This window comes from Pseudophryne corroboree, chromosome 6 (assembly GCF_028390025.1).
Source record: "Pseudophryne corroboree isolate aPseCor3 chromosome 6, aPseCor3.hap2, whole genome shotgun sequence".
NCBI lineage: Eukaryota > Metazoa > Chordata > Amphibia > Anura > Myobatrachidae > Pseudophryne > Pseudophryne corroboree.
The window spans coordinates 55,588,554-55,614,523 of record NC_086449.1 but is presented as its reverse complement, the minus strand read 5'-3'; the positions used below and the strand labels follow the sequence as shown (position 1 = coordinate 55,614,523).

General features: G+C 43.3%; 1 protein-coding gene across 2 annotated transcripts in view; it reads right to left on the bottom strand.

Moving 5' to 3' along the window:
- Positions 1–25,735, bottom strand: part of LOC134936111 (gastrula zinc finger protein XlCGF17.1-like) — a 150,348-nt gene extending 124,613 nt beyond the window's left edge. The window contains exons 1-2 of one of the 2 annotated variants that reach the window (XR_010180454.1): positions 25,670–25,735; positions 25,491–25,569 (exon numbers count right to left, since the gene is read on the bottom strand). The gene's annotated coding sequence lies outside the window, so the exon portion shown is untranslated. Of the gene's footprint in view, positions 1–25,490; positions 25,641–25,669 lie in introns of those variants that run through there. The other variant, XM_063931023.1, reaches the window with a different exon arrangement.
- Positions 25,736–25,970: the final 235 nt, after the last annotated feature.

Sequence of the window (25,970 nt, the reverse complement as noted above, 5' to 3'; positions counted from 1 at the left end):
TGATCAATTTTGGCATAACGTAGCAGAGCTTACAGAACCAGCAACTGGGCAACCCCAATTTAAATTGCTTTCACAGTTAGCTAAATACATCCTGCTCATTCCACATAGCAATGCTTTCTGTGAAGGTATATTTAGTATGGTTAGAAAGAACACAACTGAGGTACGGAGCTCCCTTGGAAAATCGGTGGAAGGTCACTCCTCAAAAGGAGCCTATGCAGACTCTACAGGCATCAGGAACAACCTCTGTGCTGTACTGGCCTCCAAAATTAATGTATTTAAAAACACACCATGCACAATGTGGTCACCATCAGATGATCTGCTGCAAAAGGCAAAGTCAGCAACTTACACGAGTTTAATTTCAAGAAAAGAAGCCCGTAATTAGGATTCAAGAAAGTGTCTTCTATGTTTCTGCATTATCTGTTTTTAAGACTATGCACAGAGTTGTCAGTTTATGTTAGTGTAATAAATTCATTGTTTTCTTCATATCTGTATACTGTAATAATTAGCAGAAAATGCTTTATGATTAGGTTATATATTGTGTGCTATTTTATAATTACACTGAGTTCTGTTTCACGTACAATAAATGTTAATTTATTTAAGCCTGTTGAACTTCTTAATTATTAAAGGTAATGACTTTATAATCATGTGAAAAATGAGAGTAAGGAAATGCAACCCATGGATGGGGCAAGCCACGCCCCCTCTAATTGACACGCCCCTGTGTGTTAAAGACACGCCTCTTCTGTGTTTCAAGTGTACCTTTTTTTAGCTGTGAAATGTTGGAGGGTATGTATATGTATAATGTGCAGTGTTATTATACAGCATGGATGATGCCCTAGGTTATACACATGATACACTAGGGACTATATACCACTAACATCTATCTCTATATATACTGTACATGTATAATGTGCAGTGTTATTATACAGGAGGGACTCTGCCCTAGGTTATACACATGATACACTAGGGACTATATACCAATAACATCTATCTCTATATAGACTGTATATGCATAATGTGCAGTGTTATTATACAGCAGGGATGCTGCCCTAGGTTATACACATGATACACTAGGGACTATATACCACTAACATCTATCTCTATATATACTGTATATGTATAATGTGCAGTGTTATTATACAGCAGGGACACTGCCCTAGGTTATACACGATACACTAGGGACTATATACCAATAACATCTATCTCTATATATACTGTATATGTATAATGTGCAGTGTTATTATACAGCAGGGACGCTGTCCTAGGTTATACACATGATACGCTGGGGACTATATACCAATAACATCTCTCTCTATATATACTGTATATGTATAATGTGCAGTGTTATTATACAGCAGGGACTCTGTCCTAGGTTATATACATGATACACTGGGGACTATATACCAATAACATATCTCTATATATACTGTATATGTATAATGTGCAGTGTTATTATACAGCAGGGACGCTGTCCTAGGTTATACACATGATACACTAGGGACTATATACCAATAACATCTATCTCTATATATACTGTATATGTATAATGTGCAGTGTTATTATACAGCAGGGACGCTGTCCTAGGTTATACACAGGATACGCTGGGGACTATATACCAATAACATCTATCTCTATATACACTGTATATGTATAATGTGCAGTGTTATTATACAGCAGGGATACTGTCCTAGGTTATATACATGATACACTAGGGACTATATACCAATAACATCTATCTCTATATATACTGTATATGTATAATGTGCAGGGTTATTATACAGCAGGGACGCTGTCCTAGGTTATACTAGAGATGAGCGGGTTCGGTTCCTCGGAATCCGAACCCGCCCGAACTTCAGTTTTTTTTACACGGGGCCGAGCAGGCTCGGATCCTCCCGCCTTGCTCGGTTAACCTGAGCGCGCCCGAACGTCATCATCACGCTGTCGGATTCTCGCGAGGCTCGGATTCTATATAAGGAGCCGCGCGTCGCCGCCATTTTTCACACGTGCATTGAGATTCATAGGGAGAGGACGTGGCTGGCGTCCTCTCCGTTTATAGAGATTCGAGAAGAGAGTGAGACAGTCTCACTAGAGAGAGACACAGTAGTAATTTTGGGGAGCATTAGAGGAGTACTACTACTACTAGTACTTGCTGAAGTGAAGTGATAGATAGTGTGACTGTATTGTATTATCTGACTTGTGGGGGAGACACTGACAGTGGGGAGCAGTTAGAGTCTGAGAGCAGGACTCAGGAGTACATATAACGTACAGTGCACACTTTTGCTGCCAGAGTGCCACACTGCATTGTGACCACACTGACCACCAGTATAATATAATATATATTGTGATTGTCTGCTTAGGAGTACTACTTGCAAGTTGCTGATAGTGTGACCAGTGACCTGACCACCAGTTTAATAATCACCACCAGTTTAATTAATATATATATATATATATAATAATAATCTCTTTTTTCGTCACCTACACCTTGATAAAGGGGTTAGACTCCCCGAAACGTTGGTGGGGCGCGGGTGCGCTATGTAATCTTTTCCAATACAAGCATTTTTCTAAGACCACGAGTGCCGCAGTTTTTTCCAAATATCTGTCAAGTATTCTGAGGGCACCGGGGCATGTCAATAACGGAGGGAGTGCCAGGCTTCAGGACATTTGGTATATATATAATTGTATATAATTAATATATATATAATATTATAATTGTATACCACCTACCCGTGTTTTTTTTTTTTCTTTCTTCTTTATACATACTACTATAGTAGCTTACTGTAGCAGTCTGCGGTGCTGCTGAGCTGACAGTGTCCAGCAGGTCCGTCATCAGTCATTACATAATAAATATATATACCTGTCCGGATGCAGTACTAGTGATATTATATATACATATATATATTGATTTCATATCATTATCATCCAGTCTATATTAGCAGCAGACACAGTACGTTAGTCCACGGCTGTAGCTACCTCTGTGTCGGCACTCGGCAGTCCATCCATAATTGTATACCACCTACCCGTGGTTTTTTTTTTCTTTCTTCTTGATACATACTACTATAGTAGCTTACTGTAGCAGTCTGCGGTGCTGCTGAGCTGACAGTGTCCAGCAGGTCCGTCATCAGTCATCATTACCTAATAAATATATATCTACCTGTCCGGCTGCAGTACTAGTGATATTATATATACATATATATATTGATTTCATATCATTATCATCCAGTCTATATTAGCAGCAGACACAGTACGGTAGTCCACGGCTGTAGCTACCTCTGTGTCGGCACTTGGCAGTCCATCCATAATTGTATACCACCTACCCGTGGTTTTTTTTTTTCTTTCTTCTTGATACATACTACTATAGTAGCTTACTGTAGCAGTCTGCGGTGCTGCTGAGCTGACAGTGTCCAGCAGGTCCGTCATCAGTCATCATTACCTAATAAATATATATCTACCTGTCTGGCTGCAGTACTAGTGATATTATATATACATATTGTCAAAGTCAGAAAAATATCACTATGCACACTGCCATATTTGCACCTCATACATGTCCGCTCTGCGCATGCGTACGCTCTCCCGTGCGTGCGCATATCCGCTGTTACGTGCACCCGCAGACGCACGGTATGCGCATTTACGGTAGAGTTTATGTGTTCGTAGTGTGCGACTCAATCGTTACACATTTTAATTATATAATGTATTTTGTAGATTATGGTCCCTTTGATAGATTCTGAAAGTTTAGTTAATGTAGCATGTTCCTGAACAAAGAGATCCCTCTTTGTTTAATACGAAGGGTCCAACAGGGGTCATACAGTGGTGTTTAGTATCCATCGGAAGAGTATTTAATTAGCAATATTCCGGTGTTGGTTTGAAGCGGATTAATCGCTCGTGCGAATAGTTATGGACATAAGAAGTTTATGTCCATTTACTATTATTTGCACTTACTTATCCATGCGGCGGGAAACCTAGTTTCCCACCCACCTGAGCAGTTGGAAGTAGACACAGCCCACCTGTATGAATCAACCTATGACCTTTTGTTATAATGCGAAGACGAATTCCTGTGTCCAATGAACAATGAGATTGTAGGGACCATTGAATTGTATTGTGTGTGGGGCATAAATAGACAAGCCGATGGTATCCAGCTCACTCTCTTCAACGGTTCTCATTGCTGATAATCGGGAGCTGGATATCCAGGAGGCGCATGCGATCGTTCCCTTTGTGCGTAAGTTTTCTCCGCAATCATATTGTCTTTATTGTTATTGTGAGCCATTTCTCTCTCTCTCTCTCTCTCTCTCTTCTCCTCTTTCTCCCTCATTTTTCCTTAAACGTAATTGTATTGTATTTCCTGTGTAGTTATCTGGTTAGTTAGTCTCTGTTATATTGGTAGTGTATGACTTGTATTATTCTTTTGCAAATAGAACATTCACATAAGGTGTTAGAACCTCAGCAGGGTGTCTGTGTCTCTCTAGCTGGTACAAAGGGTTTCTGAATTCTAAATCGCTCTAACAGCATTTACATTAACAAGGTTAAGCAGCGTTATATCGCTGCAGTATTTCAGCAGTAAGGTTTTACAATACAAACTCAATCATAGTGTGTTGCACAGTGTAAGCATAATCTGTGTTTAAAGTTTATAAAGGTTACTGTCTGTGTGTATGCTCACTGTGGGTATTCCGTACACCCAGCACAGCGTGTGTACTTTATTTGCGTACCACGTGCGAGGTCTTCATACGCAAATAGCGTACGGAGTGCTTAGCATGTGCACATGGTTTAGCAGCCATTACGGCTACACGGTATTAATATATAGCTAATGTTAAAAGGTAGTTATTTGACTCTATCAAGTGGGGGCAAGTCCGGTCCATCTCATATCCGCAGTCAGGCGAAGAAGGCGCAGACTCTTATCGATCAGCAAAGGGAGGAACAGGTAGTATCTTGGAGTGCTGATCAGATGAGAGTCTGCGTCTGATTCTTTTGGTCTGTAGGGATGCTGGTGGAATCCGAAGAAGGTAGGAACATTGAGCTATTGTCTTTGTAAATCTGGTTTTTATTTCGATTTGGTGCCAACTGCACACGCAGATTGGATGGTTTGTCTGTTTAAATAGGTTTAAAATTATTTTTAATCGCTCTGCATAGCGTGATAACTAAAAGGGGCTGGCATGATGATTTTTCTTTGTGACAAAAGGTCTGTCCCCCATTTTGTGTAAACCTCATGGATGGGGGAGGAGCAGCAGCCATTTTGGGAAGGTCAAAAAATTTTTTTGAACGGCTGATTTTCAGTTGGCTCAGGAAATAATCAGCCATCCACTGTCAAAAAGAAATCATCATTTAATGAGTTTTTTTTAATGCATTTGTTTAGTCCATATCATAGTCAATCATAAGTAGTTCAGATAGAGTTTAATAACAGTTAATAATAAATTAAATATTTGATTTAAGAAATACACAAGTAGTTTTTTTTTTTTGGTAACTGTCTCTCTTCAAGAACCTGTTTTAACGCTGCTATTTGTAGGATGGCCATTGAAATGCAAATGACCTGTGGGACTGGTTTGTTGTTTGTTTTTGTTTTCTCTCTCCCAGCAGTGAAAGAAATTGCACATTCATATGCAAAGTAGAAGCACTGAATAGGGTCTCATATATGTAATATCTATATGCGTGTGCTTACATCAATATATGTTATTAGATTAATTTAGAATTGCATGTTCATTTGTGTAATCTTCACATCTCACTTTCCTGGTTGCCATTTCATAATTGATAACGTGCTGAGAAAGATTTGTTGCTATTGGTACTTAAAGAGTAAAAGTAATACATTTAAGGGGTAAATTGTAAAACACGTGCACAGCTTGGCCTGAGATACAAGGAGAGACCTGTGTGGTGCTTGGTAGATGATTACAGTTAAAAATCATCTACATTGATAAACGTGTGAATTGTATTACGGTGGACATTTGCTTTGCGTCCACGTGTCTCTAACAAAGGGCTGAGACTCGCGTACGCAAAGGCCGACACACGCAGCATAAATTACGCAACGGAGCGTCCGGGTACGCCCACGTAACTCAAATCACACGACAAGTGTTATTTTAGAAGGCGAAGAGGTGGCAACGCGATAAATAGCGCAAGTCTATTTTTAGTGTCCGAAATTTAGACTAACAGATCCTTCTCCAAATTTACAACACATCTGGTCTAAAGAAAAATTTCTGCGCAGAAATAGAAATAGAAACAAAAGTGTACATGTGGTGAGTGAGTGTTTTGCATATATAAATTCTACAATTTTTGAGGTTGAACCACAAGAAATCGAGTTCTCGTGAGGTACATACGTGTAAGTGACGTGCATGGTGGCTAGGGAGGCATCCCTGGTTAAACATAAAATCAGAGCATTAGAGCATAGCAGACCAGGAGGTCATACTGTAGCAAAGACCAGGAGGTCCAGAACAGACCAGGAGGTCCAGGTACAGCAGACAAGGAAGTCCGCTATAAATAGAGAAAAGAGCACAACCCCGGGGGTTGGTGCGGAACCCATATAGGCCATAAAGCTCTTGCTGAAGGAATTCGCAGCCGAAATTTTTGATTCCGTTGGTCGCTCCGTACATAAGATTAGTTGCTTATGTACTGAACGATTGTACCGCACGTAATTGTGTGCATTAGTTAGTATCTGACCAGTACCATTTGTGTACAAAACTGGTCATAAACACTATTTGTACATTCTAACGTGATTTGTGTAAATATTTTTATTTTAAGGGAAGTTCGCTGGTCACTCAGGAACTATCCAACAACCGATACTTGCCGGGGAACGCGCCCCAGTAAATAAAGGCTTATAGGGGCCCTAGGTTGGGTACAACAGCTCTGGATACAGTGATTGCAGTACTGGCCAACGTGGGCGAGGAGTGAGTGGAGTACTCGGTAAACTTCGCCGCCGGCCTGCCCCGGACATCTTAGTTTTTGTAAGGGTTCGCTGAAGACCCTGATTAAGGTCAGAGGTAGTGAAAGCAACACCTGCAGGTATGGGGGCCAGTTGTTCAGGTAGGGGGCGATCAACCTCGGTTCGGGTTGATTTAGTAAACCGACCAATCGGGTCGGCAAGGTATGTAATGTGTGAAAAATACGGTTCACACACAGAGGTTTTATGTAATGAATGGGAAAGAATGACGGTACATGACGGGGAGAAATTCCCAAGAGTAGGCAGCTTTAGCCCAAATGTGTTACTGAATCTAAGGAGAAGGATAGGTCTTATTAAATCAGTAAAGAGACGGACCAAACATTATGATTGTTTAAAATTGTGGCAACAGGAAAGTGAAATGCAAAGAGAGTTAACTGACATATCTGACTCTCATCTTGGGAGGAGAGACATGGCAATGGAGAGGATTATGGTTGCGGAGAAAGGCACAATGTTGTACGATAAAAATGCACTTAGTAACTGTATTAAGAATGAAAGTGTAAAATGTAATAATGTTTATGAAAATGAAAGTGTAAAAATTACAAATGTCAACCTGTGCAAGTCGCACCCCATGTCAAACTTCCCTCAGGAATACAAGCAAGAAAGTGAGCCCAGCACAATGTCGGCACCTCTCCCAGCAGCTATCACACAAGACATCCAGGTGGACACGACCAAATCGGTAAAGGCAATAATCAAACCCCCTAACGGAGGGTCAGGTGAGGTCGTGTCCACAGGTACGTACAATGTTTTATATCACGCACAAACAAATGTACCCCATATTGTAAGACCAACACAAGACGATGTAGTTGAGTTTGATCCTGTCAGGGTGATCGCAGTCCCCAATGGAAAGACTGACGATCAGGGAATCATTCCCGTCAAGGACAGTGCAATGCGCTGTCTCTGGTCCCGGACCGAATTGAGATCAATTATGTCTGAATTTCCTGATCCTAGGAAAAATTTAATCGCATGTCAAAGGTTTATTAAAGAACTAGGAAACGCCACAGAACCCACCAACAAAGAGTGGCGGACAGTGCTGAGGGCAAGTTTGCCCTCCAGTATTGACCCTGCAAAATTTATTACTGATTGACAATTAGACACGGAGGTACCTCAAACGGAGGAACACAATCAGGGATGTATTAAACAGATTAACCAACAGTTGGAAGTATATTTCCCTGCCGTTGTCAAGTGGAATGAAATTTTCTCCATAAGACAAAACGAAGGGGAAAGTATTTCTAATTATTTCAATCGAGCACTGCAAATAATGGCTAGAAACACTGGGATCACAGACATCAAGACAAATGCACAGCCTAGAGAAGTAGCGGTTAAGGTATTAATGAATGGTTTAAAGGAGGTATTGAGAACTAGAGTACAGACCACCAACCCAAACTGGAGAAATATCTCAGTGGCCGCATTAAGAGAGGCCGCTATTAATCATGATCAGAATATCACTAGATACAGGGAGTCACAAAGTGATAAGTTAATGGCCGCAAGTATACAGGCCCTAACCACAAGACCACTCCAGCATAAGCCCCAAACCCCTGCGAGAAATTTAAATGTGGAAGTCTGTTACAATTGTCATAAAAAGGGACACTTTGCGAGAGATTGTAGATCAAGAGAAATACAAAAGTCATATCAATCCCCTAGACAACAACATAACCATGATATCCAAGGAAGCAGGGAAGCACAGGGAAAGCAGTTGATGGTGATGAGCATCCGAGCGTTTGGGGAGGCATCAAATCAACCAAAACCTCAGGTCACTGACACTTGGAAGAAGCCCCGGGTTTGTTATCTTTGTAAAAGAGAAGGGCATTATGCCAGCAACTGTAATAGCACACATAAAGTCAGACCCCCTGGACAGAGGAATGAGCAAAATTATGACACACCAAATTATTATCAGGGATCATATAGGAAGAACTTGGGCCACACCTATAATATAGTCAGGAAAGGTGATCATTAGGACTGATGGTAAGCCTGAGGTAACAGTTAATAAATTGGGAGGTCATTCCCTGAAGAAACAGGAATGACCGGGTGAAACGTTGTAAATGTATCTGTGAAATGTTTCTTTTCTCTCCCCATCTCTGACGATTATTGGTAGGACTCAAACATTGCATATCTGCTTGGTCTTTGCAGAAGTCTACCAAACCCCAGCATGACCTATCCGCATCAATGTATCCTGGCCAGATACAGAGGGTGGAGTATGGAGGTGCTGGTGGGAGGGACTGCGCAAGGAAACCATTGGACATGTAGATATGACAGCCTGATGATCTGACAATATTTTAAAGTGTTTGAAAAATGTTTTTTTCCTGTTGTTGTTTATTGTTGATTTATGTAATATATATGCATATGAATTGTTCTCTCTTTCTTTGTTTTTTTTTTGTTTTCTCTCTCTTCTCACTCATGTTTTCATGTTTTAAAGATGGTATGTCACACATCAGTTAGACAAATGGTAATGCAAGATTTTTGCTCCTTACAGAAAGATCGCTGGTTGGGAAGGAATATTGCATCACCAGAATGTTCGTTTGGAAGACTGAGAGACAGCACCTTTGAGATGACAGCAGAACAAGAAGAACAACAAGACTAGAGAACTAATTATCGTAACAAGTTTCTCTCCCCCTCAAACTGTTTTCCTGTACCCCCATTACAAATTTCTCCTTTTCTCCTCCTGTAAGATGGACTTGCCCCAAGAGACTGTGATCCGGATTTTCCTGTTGACCATGATGTTGACCAGAGCAGTCCTGTTTCGGTGAGAGTACCAGTGAGGTCGAGAAAGGATCCAGAATGGGTTTCTGATGACTGAGACAGAGGTGTAAATTTCCAATAGCAACACAATCACCAAGCAAAGGCGAGTACCGGAAACGATCTAACAGCCATGTTATTTGTAAACATTGTGAAAGATTGTTAGCTGAAGAAAACTGTATCTGTAGGCTCTGTGACAATGTAGTTGAGGATGGGTGCATTAAGAAATGCCAATCCAGTTTTAATATCCACATGGACCGGCATTCATTGAGTGACTATCACTCCTTAGTGGGTAGTGTGTTAAATAAGACAGATTGTTGGGTATGCTCTCAAGTACCTCAAGGTCATAGCAAATCAGGGCTAGTTCCATTTCCTTTAACGGTAGGGGAGGTACTTGAGCTAAAGGGTGGGAGACCGGTGGACAGAAGGTTTAATATCTCCAGCCCTCCTAGTTTGAAGCTCCACCAATATCATGTGGATAGATCCCTAATATGTTTTAACATTACCAATCCCCGAAAGCCGGGAAATTGGGAAGTGTCATGGAGTAACCAAACCATGACCTTTTCATATAGGGCAGATAGAATGCCTACAGATACAGAGCTTATACGCCACATAGCCAGTAGAGAAAAATCTTTCCGATATAGGTATACCCTAGGAAGTAGGATTACGAGAGTTGGAGAGGTATCACCAGGATACTGCGCACATATCGTACAAACTGATACGTGTACTAAACAGATGGAAGAATTAGGGTTAGGAGATTTCACGTGGAAGATGTGTAATATGGTTATGTCCTACTCCGTCCCATATGTTCTCCCCGATGATGCATATTTCATATGCGGGAGGAAGGCGTATAAGTGGCTTGCCCCAAACTCTGAAGAATTGTGTTATATTGGAAAAGTACTGCCTGAAGTAATGACTGTATCACATGCCAAAATGAAAGATATATACCGTGGTGCCCAAGCTCCTTATACTCATACTCATTACGAGCACGTAGTTAAACGGCAACTGACGGAAAGGACAGAGCATTTGGCCTCTGACCTGATCCATGAATCCACCGGGATTCAGGTTCTGCTTGCGCTAGATTTCACTCGCACCGCTCGAGGAGTGATGAACTATAGATACATATCTGCGCTTGCAAATTTGTTAGACAATATCACTGAAATGTATGATGACACGTTTAGATATACTGGAAGAGAACTTCAAGCTTATAAAACAGAACTGGTTCAGCATAGAATGGTTCTTAATTATCTCACAGCAGTGACAGATGGATATTGTGTCACACTGGCAACGCAGTACGGCGTAAAATGCTGCACTTAAATTACGAATAGTACCGAGGACCCGGTCGAGGTCATAGACCAAAAGATGGACGATATTCTCCAATTAAAGTGGGAATTTCGCAGGAGACACAATCTCACCCTTGCTGCTGTGGGTAATGAGCTGACCGGTTGGGTGTCATGGTTGAACCCGCGAAATTGGTTCTCTGGTTTAGGAGAATGGGCTCAAGGAGTCATAATGGATGTAGGGAAGTTTCTCCTATGTATCTTGGGTGTTGTCATAACGATTGGCTTGATATTTAGATGCGGTCAGGCTTTAATGAAGTGCAAACGTAGTACCAGGGTAATGAGTCTGAGGAGTGAGGAAACTGTAATTCCAATGGATTTGATTTATGACCCAACGGTAGAAACAATGATGTGATGAAAATGCGATTATACGGTCCGTTTCTTTCACCTGTTTTTCCGTTTTCCTCCAAGGTAAAAAGACCCACTTGGACGAGGAATTTGATGAGCCTGTATACAGACAACTGATGGATTAAAGAAGAAGTTTTGACAACCTTATACACAGATATTTGATGAACTATGCCATAGACCCCCAGTTTCCCTAGAAATTTAAAATTACGCTAGCCCAACACTTTTGTAAGTCTATGGACATTGACAAAGCTTTTTGCTCGCACCTTATGGGCAAAAGCACAAAGAAGACTGCATTCAACAGACACCGAACAAGACTTCAACCGACAAATGTTCATTAACCTGACATAGAATACCACTGCATTTACCATAATTGTTCTTTATCTTCATTTTTACAACCCTCAGGTAATGACACACATAGTCGATAGGGAATACAGGCACAGATATCAGCAATCACATACCTCCCCCATTCATGTATCATCAACTAAAATGTACTCCCCCATTTTGTTACAACCACAGCCGAAAAGAGCTCGGTAGAGTTTGACAGCCCATCAACAGACCCTTAATACGGGATAAGAAGGAATTCAAATGTATACTTCGCAATACCTCGAAGCTTGATGTACAACACGTACGGCACGATGATACATGACCCCCCAAACATGGATTCACACACACATGCTTCTGCTATCTCACTAGGTCATACCCTTTTCACACCGTCCTCTCTCCTCCCTTACCCAACCATGGAAATGTATTTACACTTGACATATATTTTTCTCTTTTTGAAATGTTTTAGAAGGTGGCAGTTATTGTTGACTGCCAAAGGGTGGACTGTCAAAGTCAGAAAAATATCACTATGCACACTGCCATATTTGCACCTCATACATGTCCGCTCTGCGCATGCGTACGCTCTCCCGTGCGTGCGCATATCCGCTGTTACGTGCACCCGCAGACGCACGGTATGCGCATTTACGGTAGAGTTTATGTGTTCGTAGTGTGCGACTCAATCGTTACACATTTTAACTATATAATGTATTTTGTAGATTATGGTCCCTTTGATAGATTCTGAAAGTTTAGTTAATGTAGCATGTTCCTAAACAAAGAGATCCCTCTTTGTTTAATACGAAGGGTCCAACAGGGGTCATACAGTGGTGTTTAGTATCCATCGGAAGAGTATTTAATTAGCAATATTCCGGTGTTGGTTTGAAGCGGATTAATCGCTCGTGCGAATAGTTATGGACATAAGAAGTTTATGTCCATTTACTATTATTTGCACTTACTTATCCATGCGGCGGGAAACCTAGTTTCCCACCCACCTGAGCAGTTGGAAGTAGACACAGCCCACCTGTATGAATCAACCTATGACCGTTTGTTATAATGCGAAGACGAATTCCTGTGTCCAATGAACAATGAGATTGTAGGGACCATTGAATTGTATTGTGTGTGGGGCATAAATAGACAAGCCGATGGTATCCAGCTCACTCTCTTCAACGGTTCTCATTGCTGATAATCGGGAGCTGGATATCCAGGAGGCGCATGCGATCGTTCCCTTTGTGCGTAAGTTTTCTCCGCAATCATATTGTCTTTATTGTTATTGTGAGCCATTTCTCTCTCTCTCTCTTCTCCTCTTTCTCCCTCATTTTCCCTTAAACGTAATTGTATTGTATTTCCTGTGTAGTTATCTGGTTAGTTAGTCTCTGTTATATTGGTAGTGTATGACTTGTATTGTTCTTTTGCAAATAGAACATTCACATAAGGTGTTAGAACCTCAGCAGGATGTCTGTGTCTCTCTAGCTGGTATAAAGGGTTTCTGAATTCTAAATCGCTCTAACAGCATTTACATTAACAAGGTTAAGCAGCGTTATATCGCTGCAGTATTTCAGCAGTAAGGTTTTACAATACAAACTCAATCAAAGTGTGTTGCACAGTGTAAGTATAATCTGTGTTTAAAGTTTATAAAGGTTACTGTCTGTGTGTATGCTCACTGTGGGTATTCCGTACACCCAGCACAGCGTGTGTACTTTATTTGCATACCACGTGCGAGGTCTTCATACGCAAATAGCGTACGGAGTGCGTAGCATGTGCACATGGTTTAGCAGCCATTACGGCTACACGGTATTAATATATAGCTAATGTTAAAAGGTAGTTATTTGACTCTATCAATATATATATTGATTTCATATCATTATCATCCAGTCTATATTAGCAGCAGACACAGTACGGTAGTCCACGGCTGTAGCTACCTCTGTGTCGGCACTCAGCAGTCCATCCATAATTGTATACCACCTACCCGTGGTTTTTTTTCTTTTTTTCTTCTTGATACATACTACTATAGTAGCTTACTGTAGCAGTCTGCGGTGCTGCTGAGCTGACAGTGTCCAGCAGGTCCGTCATCAGTCATCATTACCTAATAAATATATATCTACCTGTCCGGCTGCAGTACTAGTGATATTATATATACATATATATATTGATTTCATATCATTATCATCCAGTCTATATTAGCAGCAGACACAGTACGTTAGTCCACGGCTGTAGCTACCTCTGTGTCGGCACTCGGCAGTCCATCCATAATTGTATACCACCTACTCGTGGTTTTTTTTTTTCTTTCTTCTTGATACATACTACTATAGTAGCTTACTGTAGCAGTCTGCGGTGCTGCTGAGCTGACAGTGTCCAGCAGGTCCGTCATCAGTCATCATTACCTAATAAATATATATCTACCTGTCCGGCTGCAGTACTAGTGATATTATATATACATATATATATTGATTTCATATCATTATCATCCAGTCTATATTAGCAGCAGACACAGTACGGTAGTCCACGGCTGTAGCTACCTCTGTGTCGGCACACGGCAGTCCATCCATAATTGTATACCACCTACCCGTGGTTTTTTTTTTCTTTCTTCTTGATACATACTACTATAGTAGCTTACTGTAGCAGTCTGCGGTGCTGCTGAGCTGACAGTGTCCAGCAGGTCCGTCATCAGTCATCATTACCTAATAAATATATATCTACCTGTCCGGCTGCAGTACTAGTGATATTATATATACATATATATATTGATTTCATATCATTATCATCCAGTCTATATTAGCAGCAGACACAGTACGGTAGTCCACGGCTGTAGCTACCTCTGTGTCGGCACACGGCAGTCCATCCATAATTGTATACCACCTACCCGTGGTTTTTTTTTTCTTTCTTCTTGATACATACTACTATAGTAGCTTACTGTAGCAGTCTGCGGTGCTGCTGAGCTGACAGTGTCCAGCAGGTCCGTCATCAGTCATCATTACCTAATAAATATATATCTACCTGTCCGGCTGCAGTACTAGTGATATTATATTTACATATATATATTGCTTTCATATCATTATCATCCAGTCTATATTAGCAGCAGACACAGTACGGTAGTCCACGGCTGTAGCTACCTCTGTGTCGGCACTCGGCAGTCCATCCATAAGTATACTAGTATCCATCCATCTCCATTGTTTACCTGAGGTGCCTTTTAGTTGTGCCTATTAAAATATGGAGAACAAAAATGTTGAGGTTCCAAAATTAGGGAAAGATCAAGATCCACTTCCACCTCGTGCTGAAGCTGCTGCCACTAGTCATGGCCGAGACGATGAAATGCCAGCAACGTCGTCTGCCAAGGCCGATGCCCAATGTCATAGTACAGAGCATGTCAAATCCAAAACACCAAATATCAGTAAAAAAAGGACTCCAAAACCTAAAATAAAATTGTCGGAGAAGAAGCGTAAACTTGCCAATATGCCATTTACCACACGGAGTGGCAAGGAACGGCTGAGGCCCTGGCCTATGTTCATGGCTAGTGGTTCAGCTTCACATGAGGATGGAAGCACTCAGCCTCTCGCTAGAAAAATGAAAAGACTCAAGCTGGCAAAAGCAGTAGCACCACAAAGAACTGTGCGTTCTTCGAAATCCCAAATCCACAAGGAGAGTCCGACTCCAATTGTGTCGGTTGCGATGCCTGACCTTCCCAACACTGGACGTGAAGAGCATGCGCCTTCCACCATTTGCACGCCCCCTGCAAGTGCTGGAAGGAGCACCCGCAGTCCAGTTCCTGATAGTCAGATTGAAGATGTCAGTGTTGAAGTACACCAGGATGAGGAGGATATGGGTGTTGCTGGCGCTGGGGAGGAAATTGACCAGGAGGATTCTGATGGTGAGGTGGTTTGTTTAAGTCAGGCACCCGGGGAGACACCTGTTGTCCGTGGGAGGAATATGGCCACTGACATGCCTGGTGAAAATACCAAAAAAATCAGCTCTTCGGTGTGGAAGTATTTCAACAGAAATGCGGACAACAGGTGTCAAGCCGTGTGTTGCCTTTGTCAAGCTGTAATAAGTAGGGGTAAGGACGTTAACCACCTCGGAACATCCTCCCTTATACGTCACCTGCAGCGCATTCATAATAAGTCAGTGACAAGTTCACAAACTTTGGGTGACAGCGGAAGCAGTCCACTGACCAGTAAATCCCTTCCTCTTGTAACCAAGCTCACGCAAACCACCCCACCAACTCCCTCAGTGTCAAGTTCCTCCTTCCCCAGGAATGCCAATAGTCCTGGAGGCCATGTCACTGGCAATTCTGACGAGTCCTCTCCTGCCTGGGATTCCTCCGATGCATCCTTGCGTGTAACGCCTACTGCTGCTGGCGCTGCTGTTGTTGCTGCTGGGAGTCGATGGTCATCCCAGAGGGGAAGTCGTAAGACCACTTTTACTACTTCCACCAAGCAATTGACTGTCCAACAGTCCTTTGCGAGGAAGATGAAATATCACAGCAGTCATCCTGCTGCAAAGCGGATAACTGAGGCCTTGGCATCCTGGGTGGTGAGAAACGTGGTTCCGGTATCCATCATTACTGCAGAGCCAACTAGAGACTTGTTGGAGGTACTGTGTCCCCGGTACCAAATACCATCTAGGTTCCATTTCTCTAGGCAGGCGATACCGAAAATGTACACAGACTCAGAAAAAGAGTCACCAGTGTCCTAAAAAATGCAGCTGTACCCAATGTCCACTTAACCACGGACATGTGGACAAGTGGAGCAGGGCAGGGTCAGGACTATATGACTGTGACAGCCCACTGGGTAGATGTATGGACTCCCGCCGCAAGAACAGCAGCGGCGGCACCAGTAGCAGCATCTCGCAAACGCCAACTCTTTCCTAGGCAGGCTACGCTTTGTATCACCGCTTTCCAGAATACGCACACAGCTGAAAACCTCTTACGGCAACTGAGGAAGATCATCGCGGAATGGCTTACCCCAATTGGACTCTCCTGTGGATTTGTTGGATCGGACAACGCCAGCAATATTGTGTGTGCATTAAATATGGGCAAATTCCAGCATGTCCCATGTTTTGCACATATCTTGAATTTGGTGGTGCAGAATTTTTTTAAAAACGACAGGGGCGTGCAAGAGATGCTGTCGGTGGCCAGAAGAATTGCGGGACACTTTCGGCGTACAGGCACCACGTACAGAAGACTGGAGCACTACCAAAAACAACTGAACCTGCCCTGCCATCATCTGAAGCAAGAAGTGATAACGAGGTGGAATTCAACCCTCTATATGCTTCAGAGGTTGGAGGAGCAGCAAAAGGCCATTCAAGCCTATACAATTGAGCACGATACAGGAGGTGGAATGCACCTGTCTCAAGCGCAGTGGAGAATGATTTCAACGTTGTGCAAGGTTCTGCTGCCCTTTGAACTTGCCACACGTGAAGTCAGTTCAGACACTGCCAGCCTGAGTCAGGTCATTCCCCTCATCAGGCTTTTGCAGAAGAAGCTGGAGACATTGAAGGAGGAGCTAACACGGAGCGATTCCGCTAGGCATGTGGGACTTGTGGATGGAGCCCTTAATTCGCTTAACAAGGATTCACGGGTGGTCTATCTGTTGAAATCAGAGCACTACATTTTGGCCACCGTGCTCGATCCTAGATTTAAAGCCTACCTTGGATCTCTCTTTCCGGCAGACACAAGTCTGCTGGGGTTGAAAGACCTGCTGGTGAGAAAATTGTCAAGTCAAGCGGAACGCGACCTGTCAACATCTCCTCCTTCACATTCTCCCGCAACTGGGGGTGCGAGGAAAAGGCTCAGAATTCCGAGCCCACCCGCTGGCGGTGATGCAGGGCAGTCTGGAGCGACTGCTGATGCTGACATCTGGTCCGGACTGAAGGACCTGACAACGATTACGGACATGTCGTCTACTGTCACTGCATATGATTCTCTCACCATTGAAAGAATGGTGGAGGATTATATGAGTGACCGCATCCAAGTAGGCACGTCACACAGTCCGTACTTATACTGGCAGGAAAAAGAGGCAATTTGGAGGCCCTTGCACAAACTGGCTTTTTTCTACCTAAGTTGCCCTCCACAAGTGTGTACTCCGAAAGAGTGTTTAGTGCCGCCGCTCACCTTGTCAGCAATCGGCGTACGAGGTTACATCCAGAAAATGTGGAGAAGATGATGTTCATTAAAATGAATTATAATCAATTCCTCCGTGGAGACATTGACCAGCAGCAATTGCCTCCACAAAGTACACAGGGAGCTGAGATGGTGGATTCCAGTGGGGACGAATTGATAATCTGTGAGGAGGGGGATGTACACGGTGATATATCGGAGGATGATGATGAGGTGGACATCTTGCCTCTGTAGAGCCAGTTTGTGCAAGGAGAGATTAATTGCTTCTTTTTTGGTGGGGGTCCAAACCAACCAGTCATTTCAGTCACAGTCGTGTGGCAGACCCTGTCACTGAAATGATGGGTTGGTTAAAGTGTGCATGTCCTGTTTATACAACATAAGGGTGGGTGGGAGGGCCCAAGGAAAATTCCATCTTGCACCTCTTTTTTCTTTAATTTTTCTTTGCGTCATGTGCTGTTTGTGGAGTGTTTTTTTGAAGGGCCATCCTGCCTGACACTGCAGTGCCACTCCTAGATGGGCCCGGTGTTTGTGTCGGCCACTAGGGTCGCTTATCTTACTCACACAGCTACCTCATTGCGCCTCTTTTTTTCTTTGCGTCATGTGCTGTTTGGGGAGTGTTTTTTGGAAGGGCCATCCTGCGTGACACTGCAGTGCCACTCCTAGATGGGCCCGGTGTTTGTGTCGGCCACTAGGGTCGCTTATCTTACTCACAGCTACCTCATTGCGCCTCTTTTTTTATTTGCGTCATGTGCTGTTTGGGGAGTGTTTTTTGGAAGGGCCATCCTGCGTGACACTGCAGTGCCACTCCTAGATGGGCCCGGTGTTTGTGTCGGCCACTAGGGTCGCTTATCTTACTCACACAGCTACCTCATTGCGCCTCTTTTTTTCTTTGCGTCATGTGCTGTTTGGGGAGTGTTTTTTGGAAGGGCCATCCTGCGTGACACTGCAGTGCCACTCCTAGATGGGCCCGGTGTTTGTGTCGGCCACTAGGGTCGCTTATCTTACTCACACATCTACCTCATTGCGCCTCTTTTTTTCTTTGCGTCATGTGCTGTTTGGGGAGTGTTTTTTGGAAGGGCCATCCTGCGTGACACTGCAGTGACACTCCTAGATGGGCCCGGTGTTTGTGTCGGCCACTAGGGTCGCTTATCTTACTCACACAGCTACCTCATTGCGCCTCTTTTTCTTTGCGTCATGTGCTGTTTGGGGAGTGTTTTTTGGAAGGGCCATCCTGCGTGACACTGCAGTGCCACTCCTAGATGGGCCCGGTGTTTGTGTCGGCCACTAGGGTCGCTTATCTTACTCACACAGCTACCTCATTGCGCCTCTTTTTTTCTTTGCGTCATGTGCTGTTTGGGGAGTGTTTTTTGGAAGGGCCATCCTGCGTGACACTGCAGTGCCACTCCTAGATGGTCCAGGTGTTTGTGTCGGCCACTAGGGTCGCTTAGCTTAGTCATCCAGCGACCTCGGTGCAAATTTTAGGACTAAAAATAATATTGTGAGGTGTGAGGTATTCAGAATAGACTGAAAATGAGTGGAAATTATGGTTTTTGAGGTTAATAATACTTTGGGATCAAAATGACCCCCAAATTCTATGATTTAAGCTGTTTTTTAGGTTTTTTGGAAAAAAACACCCGAATCCAAAACACACCCGAATCCGACAAAAAAATTCAGTGAGGTTTTGCCAAAACGCGGTCGAACCCAAAACACGGCCGCGGAACCGAACCCAAAACAAAATCACAAAACCCGAAAAATTTCCGGCGCTCATCTCTAGGTTATACACGATACACTAGGGACTATATACCAATAACCTCTATCTCTATATATACTGTATATGTATAATGTGCAGTGTTATTATACAGCAGGGACACTGCCCTAGGTTATACACAGGATACGCTGGGGACTATATACCAATAACATCTATCTCTATATATACTGTATATGTATAATGTGCAGTGTTATTATACAGCAGGGATGCTGCCCTAGGTTATACACAGGATACGCTGGGGACTATATACCAATAACATCTATCTCTATATATACTGTATATGTATAACGTGCAGTGTTATTATACAGCAGGGATGCCGTCCTAGGTTATATACATGATACACTGGGGACTATATACCAATAACATATGTCTATATATACTGTATATGTATAATGTGCAGTGTTATTATACAGCAGGGATGCTGCCCTAGGCTATACACATGATACACTAGGGACTATATACCAATAACATCTATCTCTATATATACTGTATATGTATAATGTGCAGTGTTATTATACAGCAGGGACGCTGTCCTAGGTTATATACACGATACACTAGGGACTATATACCAATAACATCTATCTCTATATATACTGTATATGTATAATGTGCAGTGTTATTATACAGCAGGGACTCTGTCCTAGGTTATACACATGTTACGCTAGGGACTATATACCAATAACATCTATCTGTAGATATACAGGTTGAGTATCCCATATCCAAATATTCCAAAATACGGAATATTCCAAAATACGGAATTTTGTGAGTGAGACTGAGATAGTGAAACCTTTGTTTTCTGATGGCTCAATGTACATACACTTTGTTTAATATGCAAAGTTATTAAAAATATTGTATTAAATGATCCTCAGGCTGTGTATAAGGTGTATATGAAACATAAATGAATTGTGTGAATGGACACACACTTTGTTTAATACACAAAGTTAATAAAAATATTGGCTAAAATTACCTTCAGGCTGTGTGTATAAGGTGTATATGTAACATAAAAGCATTCTGTGCTTAGATTTAGGTCCCATCACCATGATATCTCATTATGGTATGCAATTATTCCAAAATACGGAAAAATCCGATATCCAAAATACTTCTGGTCCCAAGCATTTTGGATAAGGGATACTCAACCTGTACTGTTATATATATATAATTAGTGATGAGCGGGTTCGGTTTTACTCGGTTCTCAAAACAGAATCTTATGGGCTATCCAAAACACGTGACATCCATGAGCCAATAAAATGCCGTTTTGAGAACCGAGTAAAACCGAATAAAACCGAACCCGCTCATCACTAATATATATACACACACACAATGTGCAGTGCTATTATACAGCAGGGACTCTACCCTAGGTTATACACATGATACACTAGGGACTATATACCAATAACATCTATCTCTATATATACTGTATATGTATAATGTGCAGTGTTATTATACAGCAGGGACTCTGTCCTAGGTTATACACATGATACACTAGGGACTATGGCCCTCATTCCGAGTTGTTCGCTCGCAAGGCGATTTCAGCAGAGTTACACACGCTAAGCCGCCGCCTACTGGGAGTGAATCTAAACTTCTTAAATGTGCGACCGATGTATGCGCAATATTGCGATCAAAAACGAGTTAGCAGTTTTAGAGTAACTCCAGACTTACTCTGCCTGTGCGATCAGTTCAGTGCTTTTCGGTCCCGGCTGACGTCATAAACACACCCAGCGTTCGGCCAAGCACTCCCACCGTTTCTCCAGACACGCCTGCGTTTTTTCCGGAAACGGTAGCGTTTTGAGTCACACGCCCTTAAAACGCTGTGTTTCCGCCCAGTAACACCCATTTCCTGTCAATCACAATGCGATCGCCGGAGCGATGAAAAAGCCGTGAGTAAAAATACTTTCTTCGTAGTAAAGTTACTTGGCGCATGCGCTGTGCGAACATTACGCATGCGCACTAAGAGAATTCACACTGCGATGCGATGAAAAATACCGAGCGAACAACTCGGAATGAGGGCCTATATACCACTAACATCTATCTCTATATATACTGTATATGTATGATGTGCAGTGTTATTATACAGCAGGGACGCTGTCCTAGGTTATACACATGATACGCCAGGGACTATATACCAATAACATCTATCTCTATATATACTGTATATGTATAATGTGCAGTGTTATTATACAGCAGGGACTCTACCCTAGGTTATACACATGATACGCCAGGGACTATATACCAATAACATCTCTCTCTATATATACTGTATATGTATGATGTGCAGTGTTATTATACAGCAGGGACGCTGTCCTAGGTTATATACATGATACGCTAGGGACTATATACCACTAACATCTATCTCTATATATACTGTATATGTATAATGTGCAGTGTTATTATACAGCAGGGACTCTGTCCTAGGTTATACACATGATACACTAGGGACTATATACCAATAACATCTATCTCTATATATACTGTATATGTATAATGTGCAGTGTTATTATACAGTAGGGACGCTGTCCTAGGTTATATACATGATACGCTAGGAACTATATACCAATAACATCTATCTCTATATATACTGTATATGTGTAATGTGCAGTGTTATTATACAGTAGGGACGCTGTCCTAGGTTATACACATGATACACTAGGGACTATATACCAATAACCTCTATCTCTATATATACTGTATATGTATAATGTGCAGTGTTATTATACAGCAGGGATGCTGCCCTAGGTTATATACATGATACACTAGGGACTATATACCAATAACATCTCTCTCTATATATACTGTATATGTATAATGTGCAGTGTTATTATACAGCAGCGACGCTATCCTAGGTTATACACATGATACACTAGGGACTATATACCAATAACATCTATCTCTATATATACTGTATATGTATAATGTGCAGTGTTATTATACAGCAGGGACGCTGTCCTAGGTTATACACATGATACACTAGGGACTATATACCAATAACCTCTATCTCTATATATACTGTATATGTATAATGTGCAGTGTTATTATACAGCAGGGATGCTGCCCTAGGTTATATACATGATACACTAGGGACTATATACCAATAACATCTCTCTCTATATATACTGTATATGTATAATGTGCAGTGTTATTATACAGCAGGGATGCTGCCCTAGGTTATACACATGATACGCTAGCAGAGGCGTAACCAGGTTAGGGCAAGTGGGGCACGTGCCCTGGGCGCCCTGGCAGGCCCAGGAGAGGGGGGTCCCGCTGGCGTCCAGGGCATCATGCCCCACTCGCCCCCGTTAACCCCAAATGTGAGGGGAGGAGAGTGCAGCATCTCTCACTCCCCTCACAGCCGCTGGGAGCACTAGCAGCGCTGCCAGCAGCGCTGCCGTGTCCGGTCTTCGGCGCTAGCCAATCAGAGCTTGCGGACCGGCTCCTGATTGACTGCCGGTCCGCGAGCTCTGATTGTCTAGCGAACCGGCGCCAGAGAGCCGCCGGAGACCTCTCCTCCCCTCACAACAAGAAGCCACTCCAGCCGGTGAGGTGAGTGACGGGGGGGGGGGGGGGTAGGGCTCCGGCGGCGGCACGGGGGGCAAGTATCTGGCACTAAGTGGGGCAATGTAACTGGCACTGAGTGGGGCATGTAACTGGCACTGAGTGGGGCATGTAACTGGCACTAAGTGGGGCAATGTAACTGGCACTGAGTGGGGCATGTAACTGGCCCTGAGTGGGGCATGTAACTGGCACTGAGGGGCATTGTATTCAGCACTGAGTGGGGTAATGTAACTGGCACTGACTGGGGTAATGTATCTGGCACTGGGGGGAATGTATCCGGCACTGGGGGGCAATGTAACTGGCACTGGGGGGCAATGTAACTGGCACTGTGGGGCAATGTATATGGCACCGAGTGGGGCATGTATCCGGCACCGTGGGGCATGTATCCGGCACCGTGGGGCAATGTAACTGGCACTGTGGGCCATTTTCAGTGACCACACCCCTTCTGGAGCATAGCCACACCCCTTCTGGTGTGTGGCCACGCCCATTTTCCGGCGGGCACATGCTTCTTTTGGTGTTTTTTTTTTTTGTGAGGGGGGCGCCATTTTCCATCTTGCCCTGGGCTCCGAAAACCCTAGTTACGCCTCTGTACGCTAGGGACTATATACCAACAACATCTGTCTCTATGTATACTGTATATGTATAATGTGCAGTGTTATTATACAGCAGGGACACTGTCCTAGGTTATACACATGATACGCTAGGGACTATATACCAATAACATCTCTCTATATATATACTGTATATGTATAATGTGCAGTGTTATTATACAGTAGGGATACTGCCCTAGGTTATACACATGATAGGATACAGATATAGCTTTCTCTCCCTATATACACCTATACTACAGATGTAGCCACGCTCATCTATACCGTGATGTATTCCCACATGCGCACGCATTGCTGCATAGTGTGAACGCGCCGCTGTGATACTGATTGCAGCGGGTGTTAGCTCCATAGGGTAACACGGTGTGTGCATGCGTACGCAGTGGGAACACTTGTCACAACATCGCTGCCGCGATACACAACGATGATCATGGCTACATCTGTATATATAATATACACAATATATATGCCAGTATATGATGCTACCTGTATAAATATAATGAGCACTGTGTATTACACCGCAGGGTCATCCCCATCCCCCATCCGCCGCTCGCCCACCTTCCATCCAAGTACCTTATTCAATAAGGATTAGAAAATTAGTGATTCACAATCCGGCTTATTATGGAACGGCTGCGCATGAGCAGTGTTTGCATTGCGCACGTGCGAGTAATAATAGCGGCAGAAAATGCGTACATATCGTGATCACATGCAGACGCTGTTTGACTGACAGGAAGCCGGCGTTTCTGGGCGGAAACCTGCCATTTTCTGGGTGTGTGTGATAAAACGCAGGCGTTCCAGGAGTTTTTAAGGTGGGCCTCTGACATCAGCGATGACCACTTCCAGCCTCTTGTGTCACAAGAATTGTAGCCGACCATATCTGGCGCAGATAAAAAAAATCTTGGATGTTCCGGTAATTGCGCATGGTTCTGCGATCAGCTGCATATTGCGATGCAGTCACAGTTTCTGCAATGGGCGTTATTTCTCAATTTCTGGGCGGCAACTATTTGATCGCAGAAACTGCTTTATATCAGAAATTGCAATCCTTACTGCATAAGGGGCCTAATTCAGACCTGACTGCAACAGCAAAATATTTCTGTAATGGGCAAAATTATGTGTAGTGCAGGTGGGGTGCAGATATAACATGTGCAGAATGAGAAAAGGGTGTGTACACACGGTGAGATACTTTCTTTCGAAATCGCAAGAAAAGTTAGTGTAGATCGCAAGGTGACTTTCCCGATTCGATCCCGATGCGCGTTCCCGCCAGGTCAGCATCGCAAGAAAAGATAGACTGTGCAGGCAAGTCAATCCTTACTAGGTCGGTGTACTATCTAGTTCATCTCACATGTCAATGACATCTCAGATAAGCCAAAATCTCACATAAGCCAATATCGTAAGCACACATAGTCCATATCTCAAGAAAAGTTAGTCAAAATCTGTGGTGCTGGGCTCCGAGGAGTTCAAGGGAAATAGCAAGTGAAAATCGGGCATAGCAAGGATCTCACCGTGTGTACACACCCTTAGATTTGGGTGGGGTGTGTTCAAACTGAAATCTAAATTGCAGTGTAAAAATAAAGCAGCCAGTATTTACCCTGCACAGAAACAGTATAACCCACCCAAATCTAACTCTCTCTGCACATGTTACATCTGCCCCACCTGCAGTGCACATGGTTTTGCCCATTAGAGAAATATTTTGCTTTTGCAATCAGGTCTGAATTAGGCCCTAGATCCCGTGTGTGGGGAGCTGGTCACACATACCATATATGGTGCCCACAGACGGCTCTCACATACCAGGCACATCGCTCACCTCAATGCCGGTCACCGTCACCTCCTCTCCTGCAACTCGTCGCCTCCACCGAAATGTGTCGTTTCCAATGTTGCCAACTCTAAAATAAAAAACAAGCAGCTGATGAGTGAAAAACAAGCCCAGCACCAGCGTCCTCACTCCTGCTCCTCTCTCCACACACACAGGAAGCTTCTCCTCACCCCTCCTTTCCCTAATGGTAGCGTCTAGTTTCTCTTTGTGCAGAGGAACTTTCCCATAACCCCCTGGGTCCATGTCGCAATCTATTTGGAATAGAAAAGTGTGGCGAGCAAAGCGGAGCGGAGCAAAACACCGAGCCCGATGCGTGGCGAGCGAAGCGATCCCGCGAGGGTCCAATGCTGCATAGAAAAAAAAATACCCCAGACGATCGGAGAATGAAGAAAACATTTAGGGACTGTAAGGGCGGAAGTTCTCTCCTGCCCTCTCGTTTTGTCACGTCCAGGTCCTTTGCACGAAGGCAAC